Source organism: Leptonychotes weddellii, chromosome 5 (genome assembly GCF_054177405.1).
Source record: "Leptonychotes weddellii isolate Sample4059 chromosome 5, ASM5417740v2, whole genome shotgun sequence".
NCBI classification, from domain to species: domain Eukaryota; kingdom Metazoa; phylum Chordata; class Mammalia; order Carnivora; family Phocidae; genus Leptonychotes; species Leptonychotes weddellii.
In genome coordinates, this window is record NC_138373.1 from 121,445,314 (window position 1) to 121,469,156 (window position 23,843).

At 38.6% G+C, this 23,843-nt stretch overlaps 1 protein-coding gene across 1 annotated transcript in view; it reads left to right on the forward strand.

The window, feature by feature from the left end:
* The window catches only part of LOC102735617 (heterogeneous nuclear ribonucleoprotein A1-like), a 96,554-nt gene that overhangs the window by 1,506 nt on the left and 71,205 nt on the right, over positions 1–23,843 (forward strand). The window lies entirely within an intron of this gene.

Sequence of the window (23,843 nt, forward strand, 5' to 3'; positions counted from 1 at the left end):
AGTGTAAAGCATTCCAACAAAGTGTTTTAATGTAGATTTTTTTTTTGCACCCATGCTGTTGATTTCTAAATGTAATAGTCTGATCATGACGCTGAATAAATGTGTCTTTTTTTAAATGTGCTGTGTAAAGTTAGTCTACTCTGAAGCCATCTTGGTATACTACCCCAACAGTGTGAAGTTAGAATTCCTTCAGGGTGATGCCAGGTTCCATTCGAAATTGATTTGCAACCTGCTTGGGCACAGAAGCCATTGTCTCCACACACCTTGGTGTAGTTGAACTGACAGTTAATGTGTTGTGACCTGGAGTTCACCATTAAAAGGGTCACCCAAGCAAAGTCCTGGAGTTTATTTGGTTATTAATATGATTGTTGGCACATCCTATGCAATATATCTAAATTGAATTATGGTATCAGATAAAATTATAGATAGGATTAAAGCTTGTGTATCATCCATTATCATGTGTAATCAATAAACGATTTAATATTCTCTTGAAAAAAAAGAATAAAAGATAGGCAAAATACATGTAAAGTATCAGTATTATAAATAACAAGATCTATTGCAATTGGGGGCCATATCTATCCCAATCACAAGAGCTACCATGTATTTTTTTTTTTTAAAGATTTTATTTATTTATTTGACAGAGAGAGACACAGTGGGAGAGGGAACACAAGCAGGGGGAGTGGGAGAGGGAGAAGCAGGCCTCCCGTGGAGCAGGAAGCCCGATGCGGGGCTCAATCCCAGGACCCTGGAATCATGACCTGAGCCGAAGGCAGACGCTTAACCATCTGAGCCACCCAGGCACCCCGCTACCATGTATTTATCCTTTGCTAGGTATCCCAAACATGCATGGCCCCTCATTCTCTCAATCTATCTTCCCCTGCCAACCTGCCTGAGTACAGGTATCTTTCTTAGGTCTGTACCAGATCTACTAGATCCTCTTAAGGAGCCTCTCCTTTCTTCTTAGCCTCATGCTTCCTATGGGGAGATTTTAGTTAAACTAGCCATATTCTTGGTCTCCCTCCCTAGGAAGGGCTTTGATTGATGAGTTTGGGGGGTAAGAAAGTGATCCTCTTTAAGACTGTTAAGTACTAATAAGTCATTTTTGCCCTCTATGTCATGTTGGCCATTTTGCCCTATACTTGACAATAACTCTGCAGGAAATATAATTCTCATTATAATGTTTATTATCTATATGTATGATTTTATTAACTGTAAAATCTTAGATCTTAGAGATTTGATTTGTTCATGCAGTGGCTGGCTATGTCACATATAGAATATTTTATGTATATTAATTCTAGGCAGATTTACCCTGAGAATATTTTAGCAGCTCTACCTTTATTCATAATCAAAGAATAAAGACTTTCCACTTGTGAACACTTTAAAATGTGCATTAATTTTAACTCGCTAACACGGTAAAACACGGGAAATGTGATACATAAAGAATGAAAACACAAGTCATGGTGCTTACAACACAAGAGAAGCACAGTGGGAAGTTTTTTTGTTTTTTTTTTTTTTTAAGCCTCTGCTCAACAGGGAATAGAAAAAAGAAAACACAAATGTCTCTGTACTGCTCAGGGAAGCCTTGCCTTTGTGTGCTATTTCCCGGCAGATGAAAAGGCAAAGAGAAACTCCAGCCTGCATAGCTCCCCTGGGATTTGAAAGAACAAAAGAAAAGCAAACACTCCCCTGCTTCCAAGAATGACAGTTAGGCAAGAATAGTCTGTCTTTTCTTTTTGTTTCTTCTTCTCCCTTATTATTAAACAACAACAAAAAAGATTAGTGATAAAGCAGAAATCCTTTTTAAAATTATTGCTGTTTTGGGGTCAGAGTTTAGCATTTTTTGGAAAATTACAGCAAAGCTTATTTTGTTCCCCTCCTTTGGACATTCATCATTAATTCCCAAGCAGATTTTGATTCTTTCGTGATACACTCAAAATTTAAAACTTCCGATTTCCTCAGGTTATCTGTATTATTGAGTACCCTCAGTTAATGCTGATTTGCAAATGACTTCCTTATAGTACCTAAAACTTCTCAAAGCCTTATTCCTAGGACTTCAGCTCATCTTAGTGTCCACCCAAGTGATGTGCCGTGTCAGTGAGCTGCCGCTAGGACAGACTCAAAGCTTAGTAAGAATATTATCATGCCACAGTTCTGAGCTCAGTTATTGTGCCAGGCTCTTGGACCCATCAGTGGCAGGTGATTTGAGACATGCTAATGGATGCCTAACATTATGCTGAAGGGCTCAGTCCCAATCCACACTGAGACAGGAGCTTCCCTGCCCACTTCTATCTCCTGAACTTTACTCTAAATAGCAGGACATGTGTGGGAGCCACATTCTTGTTCAATCCAAAAGACACAGCCACCAAAATAACATCTGGCTACCGCATTTAGTATCCGCATCCTCTAAATCCTGGCATGTTAAGACAGGTCCCCCTCTGTGAAATCCTTTATTTATGTTTCTTCCTGACAGTGGGAATCAGACATGGAGATGAATCATCTAAAGAGAGCAGGATCTTCTTTGGAAGTTCTGCCAATGAAATCCACAAATGCCTTTGACTTAAGAGCAACCATACAGCCTGAATTGGATGCTCTTGATCCCTCCTGTCCTTAACATCCTATTCTTCTGGGTTTGCTCTTGACCATCTGGTTATTCTTTTTTAGTAGCTCTCTGGCCTCCTTTTCCTCTTTCCCTTTGTGTGGTGGGTATTGGCCAGTCTTCCATCCTTGACTCAGCCGTTAACATGCTATACTGTGAATCACAAACCAAAGTGCTTACACAGATCTGAAGGTAGCATAAATAACTGAAGCAGGCTGTATGCGACAAAAATATGTGGTTCTCTTACTCTTTGATACAGTCAAGAACTGCCTTTTCTCTTATAAGGAAATAACAACAGAAAGAACACAAGCACGACCTTAAATGGCAGCTGATACTCAGAGTCAGGGAGATAACCATGTAGGAGGCTTGGGGCAGGGGGGAGCTGTGGCGGGTAGGAGGAGGCAGCTGCTTCCCAGCTACAGTCACTGCCTACAGATAGGTAATAGGACTACTAGAGAAGAGTTGCCGTTTCTCAAAAGAATTTGGAAATCCAGATTCTTTTATATAAATTTTTATGTGAAGTCGCCAATATTTCAAATTTTCCTCAAGTATAACATATCTGTATGCCAGAAATGAGTATGCTGGCCAAAGTGAACACATCTCCATGCCAAATATGGTCAGTGGGTCCCCAGTTGGCAGCTTCTTCACCACAGCTTACTAAAGGCAGTGGTTTTCAAACTGCAGAGCACAAGCCATTATTGGATCATGTAATCGAGCCTAATGGATTGCAAGAAGCATTTTTAAATGAAATAGAATTGCATAGAAGAAAACAATTAAAAATGATAAAATATATCACATTTAATAAAGATGGGTATTATTACAGGAGACACACATACACATGCATTTGTGTGTGTGTGTGTGGTGGGTCACTATTAAAGAATTTTTTTATGACTGTAGTCCAAAGGTTTGAAGGTCACTGCCCAGGTGATGTTATTCCACTCCTTTACCTTCCATTACAACTTCAGTGCTTAAATGATTGTGAAATGTGCATCTGTATGCTAGATTTTTCTCTTAAACTTCCACCACTTTTTTTTTTTTAAGATTTTATTTATTTGAGAGAGACAGAGAAAAAAAAAAAAACAAGCAGGGAGGAGGGGTAGAGGGAGAGGGAGTAGCAGACAACCCTCCCTCCCCCCCCCACAGAGCAGGGAGCCCTATGTGGGCTTCATTCCAGGACCCTGGGATCATGACCCGAGCTGAAGGCAGATGCTTAACTGACTGAGCCACCCAGGCGCCCCTTCAGCCACTTATTTTTAATTATCTGCTGGATATTATCACTTGGATAATCCATAGGTCCCACAATGCATTATAACAGAATAATTAAACTAATGCGCCTTGTAGTCAAATGGATCTCAGTTTGAATCTTAGGATTTCTTGGCCTGTTTTCTCATATTTAAATCAGGATAATTGAATCACCTGCATAAGGTTTGTTATAAGAATTTGTCCTTAGAACAGTGCCTGCACATACAAAATAAACAGATATTGCTTGAGCACAAAGCATATTCCAGACATTGTCCTAGAAACTAGAGATCGATGAGAAAACTCTGCTCTTCCATAATTAGACAGTGCTGCTTTTCAGTAGTTGAAGAAAGGAAGTTAAAATTAACAAAACATCTCCTTAATGTTTTACCGGATATGTACAGTAATCCTTTTATAATGTAATCTATAAATACCCTTTTCAAATAGCCTCTGATGTGTACTAATTAATGACCACAAGGATGACATTCTTCTCCCTGCTGAATGTCAGGAGGTGTCCTTTCCTCTTGAGTGTCATGAGCCTCCCCTGTCCTAATTTTGCTCTGCTAAGGAACTCGGGTGTAGAATAAGATGATGCCTGTCTTAGTCCATTAGGGCAGCTATAACAAAGCACCACAGACTAGGCGGCTTATGAACAACAGAAATTTATTTCTCGGGATGTCTGGGTGGCTCAGTTGGTTAAGCGTCTGCCTTTGGCTCAGGTCATGATCCCAGGGTCCTGGGATCAATCCCGCATCAGGCTCCTTGCTCAGCGGAGAGCCTGCTTCTCCCTCTGCCTGCTGCTCACCCTGCTTGTGTGCTCTCAAATATATATACAAATAAATAAATAAACATCTTAAAAAAAAGACATTTATTCCTCACAGTTCTGGAGACTGGTAAGTCCAAGATAAGGACCCATCAGATTCAGTGTGTGGTGAGAGCCTGCTTCCTGGTTGATCTTCTTGCTGTGCCCTCACATGACCGAAGGGGCAAAGGAGCTCTCTAGGGTTTCTTTCTTAAGGACATTATCTTACTCATGAGGGCTTTTCTTTCTTTATTTATTTACTTCTTTCTTTCCTTGTTTTTTTTTTTTTTTAAGATTCCATTTATTTATTTGACAGAGAGAGAGCGCGCACAGCACAAGCAGGGGGAGTGACAGGCAGAGGGAGAGGGAGAAGCAGGCTCCCTGCCAAGCAAGGAGCCTGACCTGGGGCTCGATCCCAAGACCCCGGGATCATGGTCTGAGCCAAAGGCAGACACTTAACCAACTGAGCCACCCAGGTACCCAGAGGGTTTTTCTTTCATGACCTAATTACCTCCTAAAGGCCCTACCTTCTACTACCATCACCCTGGATGTTAGGTTTCAACATATGAATTTGGGGTGGGGGGAGGACACAGATATTCAGTCCAAAGCAATATCCTTTCCCTTTGAGAAGTTTGCCAGCAGTGAACACATACACAATCTGTGGCAACCTACTGATTGAACTTCCTGCTTCCAGATCCATTCCCTTTTAAAACATCCATCACACTGAAACCATGGACTCCCTATAAAAGAGATTCTGGTCATAATCCTTCATTTTCTAACCTTTTAATGATCCTGCACTGTCACCTGTAGGAGGGCTGAGCTCCTAGTGGGATTAACCAGGCCCTGCATGATTGTACCCTCACCTCTTAAGCATCATCTGGTCTCAAATTCTGTCTTCTTGTCAATTAGGACAACTTGCAGTTTCCAACACATTTAGCACTCTCTGTCAATTGATATTGTCAGGAAGCCAAAGCCTGTGATTGCAGCTGTCATGGTTATAGATTAGCTTCTGCCCCTCCGGGCATCACTTCCACCTTCCAGATAGAAAGAGTAGAGGTTTGCAAAATTCTGCCCAGGGCTTCAACTGTGTCACATAGATACCCCTAGCTGAGACTGGGATACTATGTACTTTCATTTCCTGATTTCTAGTAGTGGAAGAAGAGAGAAGGGATTGGAATTGCATGCTGAGTGACACTGTCTACACAACTAGAATGTTTGGAGCTAATTCATCCCTAATGAATCCTTAACTCTTGTAGGTGTTTGTTCCTGTATCTAATATACCTATGAGTCCTGAGCCATTCTGGTTCCTGTTATTTCTTCAGCCTGTCTCATAAAGTTTCTCTTTTCCTTCTCTGAACTATGCTATCTTTCCAATAAATTCACTTGAGTTAATTTTCATTGCTTGCTACCAACAAACCCTACCTGATACCATTTAATAAATGATTCCAGGTGTTTAGAGGTCCAGGCGTACCAAGCTTATGAATATTCCTCTTTTTATAGTTTAGAATCTATCGAGTATTTAGCCCTGTCCATGGAATACCTCAGCGACATTTTAGGATCAAAATTTTAAAAGAATATTTTGCAGTTGTTGAAGTATCCAAAATAAATTTATTGGAAATGTAATTATTCACTCAATAGAACATTCCGGTAAAATAAGTTTTTCTGTTCCTGAGAGCCACTCTTACTTGTGCAGATTGGCTAGTGACTGGAACAGGTTAAAAGATGGTGCAAATGGGTTACTAGCACTTTGTTAAGTGAAACTGATCATTATTTAAATACAGTAATTTCATTAATCAACTGCCATTAACCTTAAGAGCCTCTTGATGATTTCTTCAACAAATCCACAAGAAAAGTACTAGGAAAAGAAAAAAAATCTATGAGCTAAAATGTTTCAGAAAATAAAATAGGACAGAAGAAAAACAGAATAATATAGACTCTCAGTAAAAACTACATTTGCAAAAATGATAATGATAGAATATATCATAATGAGAATGATGTCTATAATAATACTGCTAATACTACTTTAGATAAGTAAAGACCCGTTAAAAATGAATTTTAGAATTGTAGAATCTGCTGCCTTGTTTTAGAGATGAGAAAAGTGAGAGCCAACAAGTTAACCTACGTGGACACTGTCACTCGGCTAGCTTGCAGTAGCACCAGGACACAAGTCAAACTGGGAACAGATATGTGAATTTGGGGTAAAAAGGAAGAAGCTCGACACCTAAACAATAAGATTACTGAAAATCATCCTCCTCCTCATACTGAGGCCAATCTGCAAAAATCTTTATCATTTATTATGTGATTTGAGTAAGAACTGAGTAACAAATTATTTCAGGTGCAAAATATTTAATAATGAATGTATCTTTTGTGTGTATAGGTGTGTGCGCATACAGTGTGTGTGTGTCTAATGATAAGATTATTTATCATTGGGGTAGAATATTTTTGATTAAAAACTAAAACTGAAAATCTGGCATATGACAGATTAAAATGTTCCTATGGTGGCTTTAAACAAAACCAGTAAACTCTAATCAGGTTAAAAGCATATGAAAGAAAATGAAGCATTTTTGTCTAATCTAAGTTTGTTTACAAGAAAGCCTACAGCTAGTCATACCTTTTCTCCCGGAATTTAGAATGGAATTAATCACACACCATACACTTGAAAAGAAAAACTGTAAGTATAGTAAAAATACAACTTGTCTGGAATTTTGAAAATAAAAAAGAAAAGTTTTACACAAGAACTGAGCATGAGTAATCAGCAGTTGTCAGTCAGCATGAAACATATGCAAATACTTCACGGGAGGAACATTTCAAGGCAAACCGTAGTCGGTTATGATTTTTTTTTAATACCTCAAGCTCAACAACCAGGGCAGATAGGACACAACTGAGTAATAGTGATTCATTTATATCTCTCAATGTTATTAGTGTGATTGAGGGAAGGGAGGTGACATGAAATGATGGGATATCTAGGTGCTATTGAAGTCATAGATATAATTCAGGCATGATTATTTTCATGTTGGTTTTATAAAAAACTTACAGGTACATTGTAAGTAGTCATGTTCCAGAAAATGCAAATAAGGTGATAAGAAAGAAATAATAAATACAAAATACTTCTTTTGTAAGTCACAGACATTTTTCTTGCAGCAGGGAAAAATACTCTAATTGAATCTCACCCTCTTAGAAAGATATTATTTTGTCCAGAGTCATAGGTGTTCACAGGGCATAATATTAGGAGTTGGTATCAATTGGGGCTATTAGTTGTAAGCAACACAATTTACTGCAGCTAGCTTAGATAGAAAATGAATCTGTTGAGAGCTAATGCATTCTATCTAATAAATACTGAATTTATTACATATCTCTGAGAATGGTTGGGTGGGCTGGAGAAACAGGCTCCAGACTAACCTCCAAGAATAATTCCTAGAACTACACCAGGGAACTGGCCTGAGCAGGAGGTCACCACAGCCCCTACCTCCCCTGCAGCAGAATGAATGAGCCATCCCTAATCTCCTTCTCCTTTGGTTATCTCCCAAATTAAGGCCCACTTAGGGGAATCTGATTCACAAAACCAAGGTCACACGCCTGCAGTTTAGCCACAAGGGAGTCTGAGAATGCAGGAGGTTTTTTGCAAATTGCCCTGGAAACTGGGAGCCCACAGTGTGGATAACCATCAAATAGAGAGAGGGTGTTCAAAACATGTGGGAAGTTTGGTCCACAGAATTCTAAGACGGAATAGAAGTTAGAGGTTAATTTTAACTTCTTATCCACGTGATACTTAATGATTTCTTTTGAGAATAGATTTATTTATGACCACTGTTCCTAAGCAAGACATATTAAAGATTACTGTATCTCTAGTCTTATAAATATCTGTCCATTTGCTCTCAGGAGACTTTATTACTACACTGTCCAAGACTAGCAACTAAAACTATGTGGTCACTGGCAATATGCGGCTATGGAGTACTTGAAGGGTGAAAAGGTATTTTTTATATATTAGTTAAATAAAATATATTAATAAAATGAAGTTCACCTGTTTAGTTTTTCTTTTTTCTTTCTTTTCTTTTTTTCTTTCTTTCATCAGTCTTGCTGTTTCAAGAATACGCATGTTGTTTGGGGCCAATGAGAATTAGAATTGGCATTTTTTTTCCCACCTCTTAGGAAATTCTCTTTTTTACCAGAGTTGTTGAGAAGGCTAGATGTATGCCTAAAGCTCTAAAAATCATTTTCTACTTAAGAGATGAACCCGCCTGAGAATGGGGTCAACTGATCTGATAAATGGAGCACTGAACAGGTCGTTTCAAGCCCTGAACTTACACCCAAACTAGCTTTACTTCTGGGCTTTTTAGGAATGTGAATCAATAAATCCCTCAGGCCGGTTGGGGTTCAATATTCTCATTTGCAATTAAAAACATCCCAACTGATACAATTATTATGATCTCTACAATGACCTTCTTACAGTGTATTTAAATCATCACCAAAAGCGTCTAGGAAGCAAAGCTCTACTAAGTGCTGCTAATAATGTAAATTTATATGCACAAACTACTATGAATATTTTGAAAAGAAAGCACAGTTTCCCAGAATTTAGAATAAAATCTAACCCATACAGCAAAATGAGTCTAATTTTATTCCTATAGCTATTAGAATGCAGGAGCATGATAGCAGATTATTGAACAACTCATATAAGTACATTCAGCATGCTATTATTGAAGCAATTCCAGTCATTTATATTAGGGACTTTTCAACTTTTAGGCCATGAAATACTTTATTCAAAATAAATGTATATGAAAGCCTAATATATGAAAACAGAATGAATGTGATGTTAAACATCTCTCATAACAGATATTTATTACAGTATTATTTGAGAGTTCAAGGTAGACATTTTAAAGCAATATGCCAGCTGTTATTAGAAAAAAAAGTAAGCCAGAAGTCTTTTGAAACTTGTTGCAAGACTCAGCTTTAAGTATTAGGGAGACTGTCAATTAGAAAAGTAAGAGCAAAAAGAGTAAGTAAACTATTCACTATTATTACAGAAACATAGAGCTAGTATTTCATTAACTACACCTAGAGAAGGAAAAGAGGAAAATTTAATAAAGCAGAAGAAAATTCCCAAATCACTTGCATTTGACTTTGAAATACCCCTGACACAAATTTTCTGCAATCACGCTGGCTCTATCCTAACCTCAGCAGCCTGGGAACAGTTTAGGAATGTGAAAGTGGAAGTTTGAGGTCATTCCAGACCAATAGTGGGTACAGAGTTACCCATTCATGTTGAGGTTAATTTGTTACAATTATAGAGCTGGGAGCTCAGGTGGTTGGATGGTACGTTTATTCTCTTCAACTGTCCTCCTTCCTTCATCTAATCCAGTCCCAGGTCCTCACCTCTATCCCCAGCCCCACTGCAGTCTCTTCCCTCTGTGTCACTTCCACTGCCCTTGCCACCTCCCCCCTTTTCCCACTGAACTATTTTAGCCATGAGATCAGAGTAGCTGTCATGGTCAGAACAGTTAAAGAAGAATGAACGACTTTATTTGCCTCAAATTAAAGGAAGCCTCCAGAAGTGCTTTCAGAGAGTCCATACTCCTTTGCATTGTCTGGTACCTTAAAGCTTCTCTCCTGACTATGTGGACCTTTAATCAACCTACCTGCATAACTTATCTTCCCCCTGCCTCCTAGCACCAAAATACTTGTTAATACATAGGAAGGAGAATCATATAACTAAATGTTAGATAATGTATAGACATTAAAAAGGAAAATAAGATGAAATTAACTTCCAGGGATTTACCATATGGGCTCCTGATTATCAATCATTTTAATAGCAAAAAGCTTTTACATTACTTCTAACTCTTGGGCTACGAATATAGATGTAAACCTTAAAGGCCTCTTTAAAAAGTCAAGTGAAAAATTTACTTCTGTAAAGCAACTTCTGTATTATTTGTACAAATTTCTTGAAGAGAAGGTTAGTAACAGTTAATCATCACCTGATATTTATTGTGGAACCAGAATATGCAAACTATAAAGGAGGAAATCATCTGAAAACATCCACTCCAACGAACAAAACCAAATCCATGCATAGCAGAGAATGACACACATAAAGCTGTTTGGTTCAACAGTCAATACTATTAATTGAGGATCTACTATAAGCCACGTATTGTACTAGGTATTGAGAACTCACACAACAGGAACAAAGATCTCTCTGTGGGGCATACAAAGATCGAATTCCCCAATGGTCCAGTCTTGGGATTGTACTGCATTTAAATCGAGAAAATTTGATCTTTTCTTTTATTACCCACAAAAGTTCTTGTGTGTTTGAATATATGATCCTTGAGAATTCTCATTAAACTTGCTCCTTTGCCATATTCAGACACCCTGAAGCTTCTGGGAACATCTCACACTTTGTCCCCACAGAACCCTCATCCTCTCCTACTCTCCCATTCCTGCCATCTTGGCCTCCTGATTCTCTTCTTTCCCATTCCATACATTGCCTATAATGACAGGCTTCACTTATTGATAATTGTTATATGTTTAAGCAGTTTCTCAACTTTTGGAATCCTCTGGTCTAGTGGAGAAGTAAGAAATATAAATAAATATTGCAATACTGGGTGATAAGCATCAAAACAGAGATAGGTACAAGTTTTCAAGAACTATGAAGGGGAGAACAACTCATGATAGGCTCAGAGAGACGGAGCTTAGGGGCAGGGACAGTAAGAAGGGCTTTATGATCAAGAAATGCTCTTTCCCCAAGTGAAAATATTGATGGTACCAGGAATCCCCCCTGAAAAAAACCTAGATTAAAACTTATGAAAGGCAGGGCACCTGGGTGGCTCAGTCGTTAGGTGTCTGCCTTCGGCTCAGGTCATGATCCCAAGGTTCTGGGATCAAGCCCCACATCGGGCTCCCGGCTCAGCGGGAAGCCTGCTTCTCCCTCTCCCACTCCCCCTGCTTGTGTTCCCTCTCTTGCTATGTCTCTCTCTGTCAAATAAATAAATAAAATCTTTAAAAAAAAATACTTATGAAAGGCCCCAATTTTTGTCTCCATTACAACAAGCATTCAGTTTTATTGAACACTTTTTTTCTTTAAAAAAATGTTCACCAGTTCTTGACAGTATTTGATGATTCCCGTACACATAGTTTCTCCGGGTTTTATTTCACTGGCATGCATTAAGGTAGCCTTTTCTCCATTTGCTGTCCCCTTCTACCACTTCCTCCACAAATATTTGCAAAAGTATGTGCCTCAGTTAGGAAATACGCACACACACACACCCTCAAAACAAAAAGCCATAAAATCTGTAACATCAAAAATCATGAACTGACAAATTGCATAAGGAACTACAGCAAAATATGAGGATGAACATAAGAGTTAAATTTATAAATCTTCAAGAAGTATTTAAGCTCATCTCTTTAGATTTTCACAATTCCTCTCTTGCCTATAATATATTTGGAAAGAAATAAGTATGTATAAACAAACAAACAAAAAACTCTAGGGGACTGTTTCCATTCTTAAAGTCAGGTCCTAAAAGTTCTGAAATTTGACCCAAACATGGCTATGGAACCCAAAGGATATAGAACAAGTGATTTATCACAAGTAGTGGCTGTATTTTCAAATGCACCAAAACCAGAAATTCAAGACGTAGATTATACTGTAATTTTCAAGACTAGTTAAAAACCCCTCCCAATGGAGCAACATAGTTATTCAATTAGTTCAGGTGAATAAATATTTCCTTTAATTGGTATCTCATTAGTCTGACACAAGCTGGAGCACACTGTTCTTTATCACACAAGCTATATTTCTTGCTATAAAGTGGTAAATTTTAGGAGATAAGGTGCATAATGGAAAAGTAATTATTCCAGAAGAGATGTGTGTAACTTGTAACCTTAAAAATTAATTCTGCCTAGGCTACATTCCAGTATTCCAGAACAATTATTACCAAAGGAATGCCACCAAATGGTAGGAAACAAGAGAATGTATACTGCTACATACCCACTCCCAGGCACAGCCCAGAATTTTGTCAAGATCCCAAAAACCTTTTATCTTCTTTCTAAACAGCAATTTCATTAAAATACATGCTCTACATGAAGGTGTGAATGGAAAAATGAGCAGTGGAAGGGAAGAGGCCAAGAAATGGAATTCTAGAAACCATACAGTAAACAACTGCTGATAAATATGAACATTCCAGTACAGTTCAGGGTAGTTTAGAGTGCAAAAAAGACTTTTAGGATATTTTATTAACACACTTTTGTGAAAGTTACAAATGATGAAACCTAATTCATCCTTGAGCTTTTACGGTTAGCTGATTATTCTATTTAAGAATCTAGCAAATATTGGGGCGCCTGGGTGGCTCAGTCATTAAGCGTCTGCCTTCGGCTCAGGTCATGGTCCCAGGGTCCTGGAATCGAGTCCCGCATCGGGCTCCCTGCTCAGCGGGGAGCCTGCTTCTCCCTCTCCCACTCCCCCTGCTTGTGTTCCCTCTCTCACTGTCATTCTCTGTCAAATAAATAAATAAAATCTTTAAAAAAAATCTTTCTCTAAAAAAAAGAGAATCTAGCAAATATTTACAACCACTGGCTAAGGGGATTTGAATAATCTTGCTTGATTCCCACTTATCAACTTGATAACCTAAACACCTTCAAGTATTGTAAACACCATTTATAAATTTAAAATATTCTATTTCCTTTTCAGTTAAAAAGATCTGATTGATAAACCCTTCCAAATACTTAAGGAATTCAGACAAGTTAAATTAACTTTATGAATATGATAAAACTTGAGTCCTTTTAATATTCTAGTGATGTCTATAACCTTGGTAATATCCACCAAATCAATTATTCAATTACATACTTAAAACTAAAATTATAAGATTGTCATTCTAAGATACTAGATTTTTCTCAAATGTATAAAATACTAATTATGTATAAATTCTTACCATAATGATATTAGTACTATGGTTCTGATTATTTTAAGCATTTTATACGAATCCTAAATATTCCCACAGTTAAACAATGCTCTCTCAGGAGACTATGCATTCTCAGTTCACTTGGTTATTTTTGACTGGTAATTTTGACTGAAACTGAGATTTGCAACTTGAGAAGCCCAGGACAATTCTCACCAGCCACTATTTAGGTGGTTATTATTTGAGAAGTCTTCTTCTCAGCATGCTTAAGATTACCCAGTGGCTGGAAATTTTGACCAAATGTAATTTTCATACAAAAATTCCTAAGATCCACTTCTTACTGCACATACCTCCATGATCTAAGACACGAATGGAGTCTTTATAATCACCTAGTGGGCCTTATGCAATCCCCGACCCCCATCCCTGTCACCACCCATTTCCTCTCCTATCTAATCTCCTACTACTCTCTTTCTTTCTTTTTTTTAAGATTTATTTATTTATTTGAGAGAGAGAGAGTGAGAGAGAGAGCAGGAAGGGCAGAGGGAGAGGGAGAGAGAATCTCAAGCAGACTTCAAGCTGAGCATGGAGCCTGACATGGGGCTCGATCCCAGGACCCTGAGATCATGACCTAAGCTGAAAAAAGAATCAGACACTTAACTGACTGTACCAACCAGGCGCCCAGAAAAAAATATTTTTTTAAGCAGGAAAAAGGAAGGAAAAGAGAAAGGGAGGAAGGAAGAAAGAGAGGGAAGGATGGGAGGGAGGGAGGGAGGGAGGGAGGAAGGAAGGAAGGAAGGAAGGAAGGAAGAAGGAAGGAAGGAAGGAAGGAAGGAAGGAAGGAAGGAAGGAGATAGAGATACTATTTGCTCTCTTACTCAATCCACATAAATTCACTTGCTGCTTTTGGTATTTGCCCCATGTGCTCATGCCTCAGGACCTTTGCATTGGCTATTCCTTCTGCATGAAATAGTCACCTCCCAGATGTATATGTGGCTTCCTGATTATCTTCAGGTCTTTGCTCAGGTATCACCTTCTCAAAGAGCCTATGCTGACCACCCTATTTAAAACCACAACCCTGTTCCCTCTATACTCTTTCCATGTTTCCTTCTTCTCACTCAACCAACACATCTGACATACTATACAGTGTAATTATTTACTGGTTTATTGCCTGTTTCTCCAAAGCTCCATGAGGGGCAGGATTTTCTTCTTTCTTAGTCAGTGATAGATTCCCAGCGCCTAAAACAGTACCTGACACATAGATGGTTCTCAAAAAAAATTTGAGTGAATGAATAAATGGAATGAAGAAGCTGACTTCTGGGTGCCACAAAGAGAGTCTGTGTGGATACTATTGTTCTTGGAGAGAGGAGCTTTATCCTTTTTAAAGATGCAAAGCTGTAGAAGCACTTGAGCAATGGCTTTGGCAAGTAACACGTAGATGTGGAAATAGCCGCTCCTGTTCCTCCAGCAGGCCTGCGATGACCTCTGCCTGTTTTCTAACCACTGTTGGTAGCAATTATTCATGTTTGAAAGTAAGGTTATATTATTTTTAAAATGTTCCTTCATCGGAATTTTCACTCTTTAAAATCAGCCTCAGCCCTTAATTAGTCCAAAGTGGTAACTGAAGCTCACCCCCCAGTGCAATTCATTCCACTTCTTTACTGGAAACTCCCTGTTTCTCATTTGTTCCATTAACCATAAGTGGGGGTTGAGAGACGAATAAATCGTTTTCGCACAGTGAAAGGTCTGAATAGAATAATTAGGCCAGTCAATTCCCAGAGTGCAATGGCTAAATTTTTCTTTCTCGGATTCATGCCACATCTCTGGAAGCCACAGCACTATTAGTTATCAAATATTCTGTAGACGTTCCTGAGTGGAACCCCCTCTGAGGGCATCAGGGTCGCTTGGTACAGATCAAAACGGATTTCACCTCAACATTTATTGTGCAGGAGAGAACCGTGTGAGGGATTCCTCAACTTCTTTTATCACTATTAATATAGGAACAGAACAAAAGAAGAACTGACTCTGTGCTTCTCTCTTTTCTGAGTGTCTGGTCATCTGCTTTATTTTATCTTTTTTATGGAAAGTACTGGATTGGAGGGAGGGGTAGAACCACTTGCTATCCATCTTCCTGGATCAATATTCATTATGTAGGAGTAAGAACATCTTGTCCTGACTTGCACTACCCTGGAGAACACCAATTAAACTCTCTTGATAAAGACAATTCCCAAATGTCCTATAGACTAATCCAACTTGGCACTCTTGCCACTGTGGCATGGCTCAGTAAGAAGCCCCACAAAAGTACATACCTGGACTCAAAGCAATGCCTAAAGGAACGAATGAAAAAAAAGTCAGGCAGAATCTTGGGATTTTTCAAAGCTATCTTTCTCTTGAATTCTGTTTTACTTAAACTGAAAGGTTAACATGTACAATTTGACAGTCTGTGGATGCCATATTGGATGACAGGAAGCCCTCCATTCCCAAAAGAGGAGCTAAACCAAAAACTGGGCTATAACCTTGTGGACTATCTTTTTTTACAGTGGGTATTATCTGCTATATTTAGAGAAATTGGGGTCTTTGTTTTTTTGAGGTTAACCCTAATATTTTTTTTTAGAGATCTTGAAAGTTGGTTGCCACTAGGTAAGCAAGAGATTTACAGCTGGACAGATCACCCTTGTTTTAGAAAAACCACTTGAATGGGTCCTTCAGTTTCACTGATGTAAATATAATATAGAAACCATACCTTAGAGAAGAACTGCAAGGTCATTACTTACCCGAATGCAGATGCTGAAAGTGAATCAGGTACTATGTCATTATTTTTCCATCTGCTTTTTGCTTTTATAGATTGTGGTTCAGAGTTATAGCTGTCTCCCAGTTTTACTGAAGATGGGGTTTCTGCTTCTCTTTACCATTTTTCTTATTGTTTTAGAGTAATTTATGAGGATTATGTGGTGAAATGATTTTATTATGTCATTTTAAGACTGGAAGTATTATGCCATATATTTTAGATATTTGTGTTATCATTTGGCCACTCTATAATGTGGGTATACTGGGAAAGACAAATTTTATTAAAATAAACAGAATTGAAGAGGCTTCCACCTTCTTGGGAAGAGGCATAGTTCATCCCCGTTTAGATAAAAAATGATCTTGGGCTTGCTAGGTATTGTCTGAATGACTGGGGGCTAGTTGCAGAAGGTGTTGTATTTTTCTGCCAATTACACATTGTGAGGGAGTTTGAGTTTCTTTAGGAAGCCTGGAAGAAAAGGGATTAGGGGTCTGAGAACTGGGAAAAGGGGAAGGAGAAGGGGAAAGATGCAAAGAAAGAGCACAGGGGGAGGAAGAAGAAAGAGAAGGAGAAAGGGAGAAGGAGAAAGAGAAGAAGGGGCTGTGATGGTTTTGAGCCAAATATCAATAGGTATTGACATGGAAAGAAAGTTGGCCAGCAAGAAATTCCTTGTGGCAGCAGGGGCAAACTCTAGGACAGAGTTTATCCCAAGATTTCAATTGTGTACTGGGCTGTCTTAAGATTCATCTGCTTCTCTGCTCCCATGATCACCTCCTTCAATACTTTACAACACAGAAGCTGTCCCTCGTGCTTTCCAAGGCTGATCCCTTCATCTGCTCTGCCATCACAGGAACTTTATCATACTTAACGACCTCTCCCTTTAATGCACTCAATGTCTCCCATCTGGATCCTTCTGATTAGCTTTTAAAAATGAATGAATCCTTCCAATCTTCTCACTTTATCTTCCACCATATACAAAAATTAACTCAAAGTTATCAAACCCCTAAATGTCAGAGCTAAAACTATAAAACTTTTAGAATAAAACATAGGGGGAAAACTTCATGACATTGGATTTGGTAATGATTTTTTGGGTAGGACACCAAAAACACAGGCAACAAAAACGAAAATAGACAAGTGGAACTATTTCAAACTTAAAATGTATTGCACGTCAAAGGAAACACTCAACAGATGAAAAGGCAACTTACAAATGGGAAAAACATATTTGCAAGTCATCTGATAGAGGATTAATAATTAGGTATATAAATAACTCCTAAAACTCAACAATGAAAAAACAACTTGGTTAAACCAAATTGAATAAACATTTCTCCAAAGACGATATACAAATGTTCAGTAAGCACATGAAAGATGCTGAACATTACTAATCATTGAGGAAATGCAAATTAAAACCACAATGAGATATCACCTCACACCCATTAGGATGGCCATTATAAAAAAAAAAAAAAAGAAAAAAAGAAAACCCAAACCCAGAAAATAATTGTTGGTGAGGATATAGAGAAATTGGAACCTTTGTGCATTGCTGACAGGAATGTATAAAGGTGCAGCCATTGTGGAAAACAGCATGGTTGTTCCTCAAAACCTTAAATATACAATTACCATTCTATTGCAATTTCTCTTCTGGATATATATTCAAAAGAATCAAAAGCCATGATCAAACAAATATCTTTACCTACACCCATGTTCATAGCAGCATTATTCACAATAGTTAAAAGGCAGAAGCAACGCATATGTCCATTGATGGATAAATAAATAGTCATATATACATGCAACAGAGTATTATTGAGCCTGAAAAAGGAAATTCTGACACATGCTATAACATGGATGAACACTATGCCAAGTGAAATCAGCCAGAAATAAGGACAAATATTGTACGATTCCACTTATATGAGCTATCTAGAGTAGTCAAATTTATAGAAACAGAAGATAGAATGGTGGCTGCTAGGGGCTGGTGGAAAGGAGGAATGGGGGTGTTTAATGGGTATGGCATTTCAGTGTGGGAAAATAAAAAGTTCTTGGAGATGGATGGTTCTGACGGTTGCACAACAATGTGAATGTACTTAATGAAACAGAACTTAAAAATGGTTAAAATGGTAAATTTTATGTTATGTATATTTTACCCCCCCCACACACACAATACCTCAATACCATCTCCATCACCACAGGTGATGGTTGCCAATGATCTCAAGACCCTAAATCCAACGGGTGTTTGTAAGACCTCACCGTATTTGACTCTCATAAACATTTGAGATATTTGATCAGTTCCTCTTTAAATGCTGTCTGCCCTTGGGTTCTGTGTGCCTCCCTTGTCCCTCCTTTCCTCCAGCCTCTTCTGGATTCTCTGTCTCCTTTGCAGACTCATCCTCCTCAGCAGCCTCAGCATGTGTCACATTTCTACTTTCCCTCCGGCAACATACAGCTCTCTTTTCAGCACCCACCCTTCCCACCACAGGGCCCTGACATATGCTATAACCTTAAATAGTTTTCAGCTTAATTATCACTTTTTCAGGAAAGCCATCTCTTAGGTCTCCAAAGAGTCCAATTCTTCCTTATTATTCTTTTTGCACTATGTACTTCTCCTTCATAACATCTCCAGATGCTCGCTCTCTATCTGCCTTAGCTATAATTTTACATATATTTTTATGACTGTTGGATTAATAATACCTGTCTCACCCAATAAACTATACTTCATGAAGGTAGGGTCATATTTATTTTATTTTATTTTGTTTTTTGATTATGGGGAGGTTATATTCTACTCTCAGTGCATTGCCTGGCACAGAATGATTCTCAATACATTCTTGTTGGATCAATACCCCCCGACTTCAGTAAACATCCATCGCAATAGTTTTTTGTTAGCACTGAGGGGCAGAGTGGAGAGAAAGGAGGACAGCACTGCAAGTCTGAAGACAGTCTAGAGAGTTTGGAGGAACAGGCTCCAGCATGGAAAGACTCAGTCAAGCACAAGTCTTCCCTCAGGCACTCCCAGAGATGTGGGGAAAGGGTGCAAGCCATTTCACTTGGCCACTGAGAGCAAGGATGACTCCTGAATACTGTACACTTAGGGACATCCAGATGGCAAACCCCATGTTTGCAAAGATGTTACTATTATGATCTCAAGGAGGAGCAATAAGGGTTTTCAGACTCTAGATGAAGTCAAACTTCATTTGTAGGTCCCAAACCAGGCAGCCCAGCAGAAACTGTCACAAAACACACAGATTCTCATTCAGTTAGTCTGGGATGGAGGTCAGGAGACTGCATTCTAAAGTTACCCTGCCCTAATCCACCCCTGTTTGATTTTGATATAAAACCAGATTTGGGAATCATTCAATCAAGTAACTCTTACGGTATTTTTTACCCCTGAATTTCTATGACTCTCTAAACATATAATTAGATTTTTCTTCAGGAGAGGCTATATCATCTTCAAATCAAGTCAGAATACATGGGTTAATTATCCATTCTTTCATGCAACAGAAATTTAATGCAAACAGTTTTAGCCACAAGCCACCATTAAGTACATGTGGGTTCATTAGGAATGAGATGGGGTTGGGTGGATAGAAGTACCTCTGTCCTTAATAAAATTATAGTACAATACAAATAGACAGATAAGACATTCAAGAAATAATTAAGGATATATAAGGCATCATATGAATGAAAATTCCAGTTATTTTTCCATCAACATTGCTAAGTACCCAGAAAGTTTCCAAAACCACAAATAAGGGGTATTAACCTTACATGTCTTCCCCTTCCCCCACTCCTTGTGAGATGTAACCTCTTCTCTCTTTCTTCTATAGCTCCTACATCTCTATATTTGTCACTTTTTTTTTTTCTAGAACTTTATGCAAAGTGCTTTTTCAATCTGGCTATGTATCAAGTACATGTGCATTGTATACACTAGGAGGTTAATGGTTTTCCAATGACCCAACTACCGAACAGAAGGAGAATGGTTATTAGCTTCGCAACATGGTTTCTGTTTTGTGCCAAAACAAAGAGGTGTCAAGAGGGGACCAAAAAGGCAAGAGGGAAATAAAGCAGAGAAAAGGAAGTTGCAGAGATGAAGGGCAGGGGCGGTGTCAGGAGGAAGACAACTGTGGTGGTAAAAAGCAGCAGCCTCGTTGGTCACAGAGAGGTAGCAGCTGAGTTTTAAGAAGTTAGTAAGATAAGAGACAAAGTTACAGCCTGGGTGGTACCTCCATGCCTTTGAAGACCAAAGCATAGGTCACCTTCTAGCAACTATAGGAAGTGGAAGATGAAAAAGAAAAGAGGAGGAGAAGGTGGAAGCAGACAAAGGCTCAGCAGAAACCCACCTGTCACATAGGAATCAGATGATAACGTCATTCTAACATATACCCCACAGGGCTTTATGCCTTCCTATAACTATACCATCCTCACAGTGTGATATTACTTCATATTCCTAACGAGTGCCTTGAGTCAGTACTTAAAAATCGTATGATATTAAATATGTTCTTATTAACAAGCAGGGAAGGAGATAGTCATAGCCAAGATTCATCAACTGGTTTATGGGAGCTTGATTCTTTATATGATTTATGTCATTGTAACCTCTTACCAGGCTAATAATGTAGATACTGCTATCATTCCTATTTTGTATTTGGAGAACCAGCCAGTAGCATGCTGGTAAATGTTTAATAACCCCCCCCCCAAAATCCCTGATTTATAATGTTTGCCAATTTCTATGGTGTAAATACTCCTATTCAGCCAATTTTAGCTACTAACATGACGTCACTGAATGCAAAGTTGGGGACAGTTAGTCGCACAGTATGCAACTTACCCTTATATAGTATATACAAAGTGTACATATATAGAGAGTGTATTATGTACAGTATGATACATGTACGATAGATGAAAATACTTAATTATATTATTAGGAGCATAGATAATACTAAAATGTAGTAAAATAATTAGGAAATGATGAGTTTGGTGTATTTGTTAACTTTATTTTAAACATTATTTAACTATAAATATAATTAATTTTTAATAATGGCTATGTTTAACAACTAGCTCACAAAGTGCTTGAAAATTTGATCAGTTCTCATGAGCCAGTAGGAGCTGGCTCCAGCACTCCTCTGTCAGCCCACCGTGATTTGGAATGCATTCACAATTTCTAAGCATTCCTAGAAACCAATGGATTTAAAAAAATCTTGTCCCTTTAAATCAAGGACCAAATCTTTTATTTTAAACTCTGTCCCCAGAACCTCTAGGAGATCCAGGTTGTGGGTAACTGGAGTAATGGAAAAGTCTAGGAAACCAAGGTAAGCAGATGAGAGTCACCAGGAAGTAGATATTGGTATGAGAGTCAGTATGCAGCCACAGAAAGCAAACCCTTCTCAAGTACACCCAAACTTAATATAAAGACAAATCTTATACAGCCAGACAGGGCTGAAATTAATCCTGGAGATGGAGAGTTTTGAAGTTGCAAGGCAGGACAGGCAAATGATTGCCCTTGTCCAATGACATGGACCTTGAGGTTGCCTTTCCACCATCCAGACCCCCTCTGTTAACCATATTTTGTCATGGGAGGCTGCCCATGAGCTTTGGGGATGCTGACTCCAACTCTGACTCCAAAGATGGGGCATATTATTAGGACCTAAGAAAAAAGAATCAGAGTATTCATACCACCTAGGCCTAGATACATATTTAGACCAGCAAGACAGGAAGGAGGGTTTGCTGGGTCTTTGAAGTAAATAGTCATTTATTCTTTGCAAAGTGTAAGTATGTAGACCTGAGAGTTGTCAGCAGTCATGTTGGGACCACAAAAGCACAACAGCTTTAGCATAAAATTGATACCTTTGAATGTTAGAAAGAAGAAAGGAAACCAGGTTCTTGGTGATGCAGTTAAACCCCTAGATCTAACCTATCCCGACACCCATATACTTCTGAACTTCTAGTTATGTGAGCCAATAAATCTTTAGGGCTTAAGCCAGTTTGACTTGCAATTTCCGATACTGGTACTGAATGCATTATAAATGATAAAATCTTCAAAGTGATCAAGTAGGTGTTCATTGAGAGTCCAACCTGACAAAACATGCCAGAGAAATCTGAGAAGTGAAAAGTCATAGAGGGCTGGAGTGGCTCACGAAAATGACACTAGAGTCTTTCTTCAGAAGTGCCCTTGAAAGAAATATAGATGTGGCAGGTGAGAAAGAGAATAGACCTGTCATCTGCAAGGAAGGCATGACCAGCTGGGTAGGAATGGGCTAGGACCACCTGAGCATGACCCTGCCCTTTGCCCTGTCTGACAGTTAGAGGAGAGAATTCATTCATTTCCTGAGCAGAGGCTCTCTGCCTGTTGCATTAGCTCACTGCGCCAGCCTGTTGCCCGCTCCTCAATCAGATATGGTAGCTAGAGAAAGTGAATGCCAAGTTGTAAAAATAGAAAAACAGGTAATGGGAAGTTCTCTCCAATTTGCACCTGGAGGAATATGGGGAAGATGGAAGTGAGTAAGCCAAATTGCCAAGTAATCCAAACATCAGGCATAGATTGTTACGTGAGCATGACTGACCTTCTTGGAAAAATTTGCTTTGTCAAATGTGATTTTGGGGGGGAGGGGCAGGATTTGATATTCTTTTTTTAAAATTTTTTATTGTTATGTTAATCACCATACATTACATCATTAGTTTGGGATTTGATATTCCATAATTAGTTAAGAGAAATGTCTAGAATCCAAGTCAATGTACATAATATAACCAATCAAAATCAGATCCATGTGATACACTCAGACAGGAAACGCTGCTCTTCAACAATTTGACAAACTGGTGTTTGCCCCACACTCGGTGGCACCACATGGACTCTTGTGAGAATATGGAAACGGAGCTAATGGAGCAAAAGGAAAGGTAGTCAGAAGTGGGCCCTCCTCTGGTTGCCAAGAAAAAATAAGGGAAAAGTGTCTGACACTGTCCTTAATAACCAGACCTGTGCCACTCTGAGCTTCTGGCCCTAACATGCTAGCAATTCTACAGGATTTCCTGAAATAATGGTTTATAATTGCAGACAGCCCAGCAGGAATTTTATTTTATTTTTAAATTATTTTTAACATGATATATATTTCCATTTATTTAGTACTTTAAAAAATTTTATTTATTTATATCAAAGTTTTTTGAATATAGTTGATGCATAATGTTACTTTAGTTTCAGGTGTACAACATAGTGATTCAACTTCTCTATATGTTATGCTATGTTCATCACAAGTGTCCTCCCCTCTGCCACCATACAGCGCTATTATAATATCATTGACTCTATTCCTTACCAGCAGTAATTTTAGATATCACAGCCTCTGCTGACATTTTTCAGAAATTTTCCTTTTCCTTTGTTCCTTTTTTTTCCATTAAATTTATTGCTCTGCTGTCTGTTCCCCCCTTTTCCATCGGTCTGGAAATTCTCATACAAGCTTACATTAGAATCTGATCCATATGCTATTCCTCCAAGAACACAGAATAGGACAAAAATTCATATGTGTATTCCGCAGAATACTCATTGATATCTGGGACCTGGGAGTCTCAAGGCCAAGGCCATTCAGA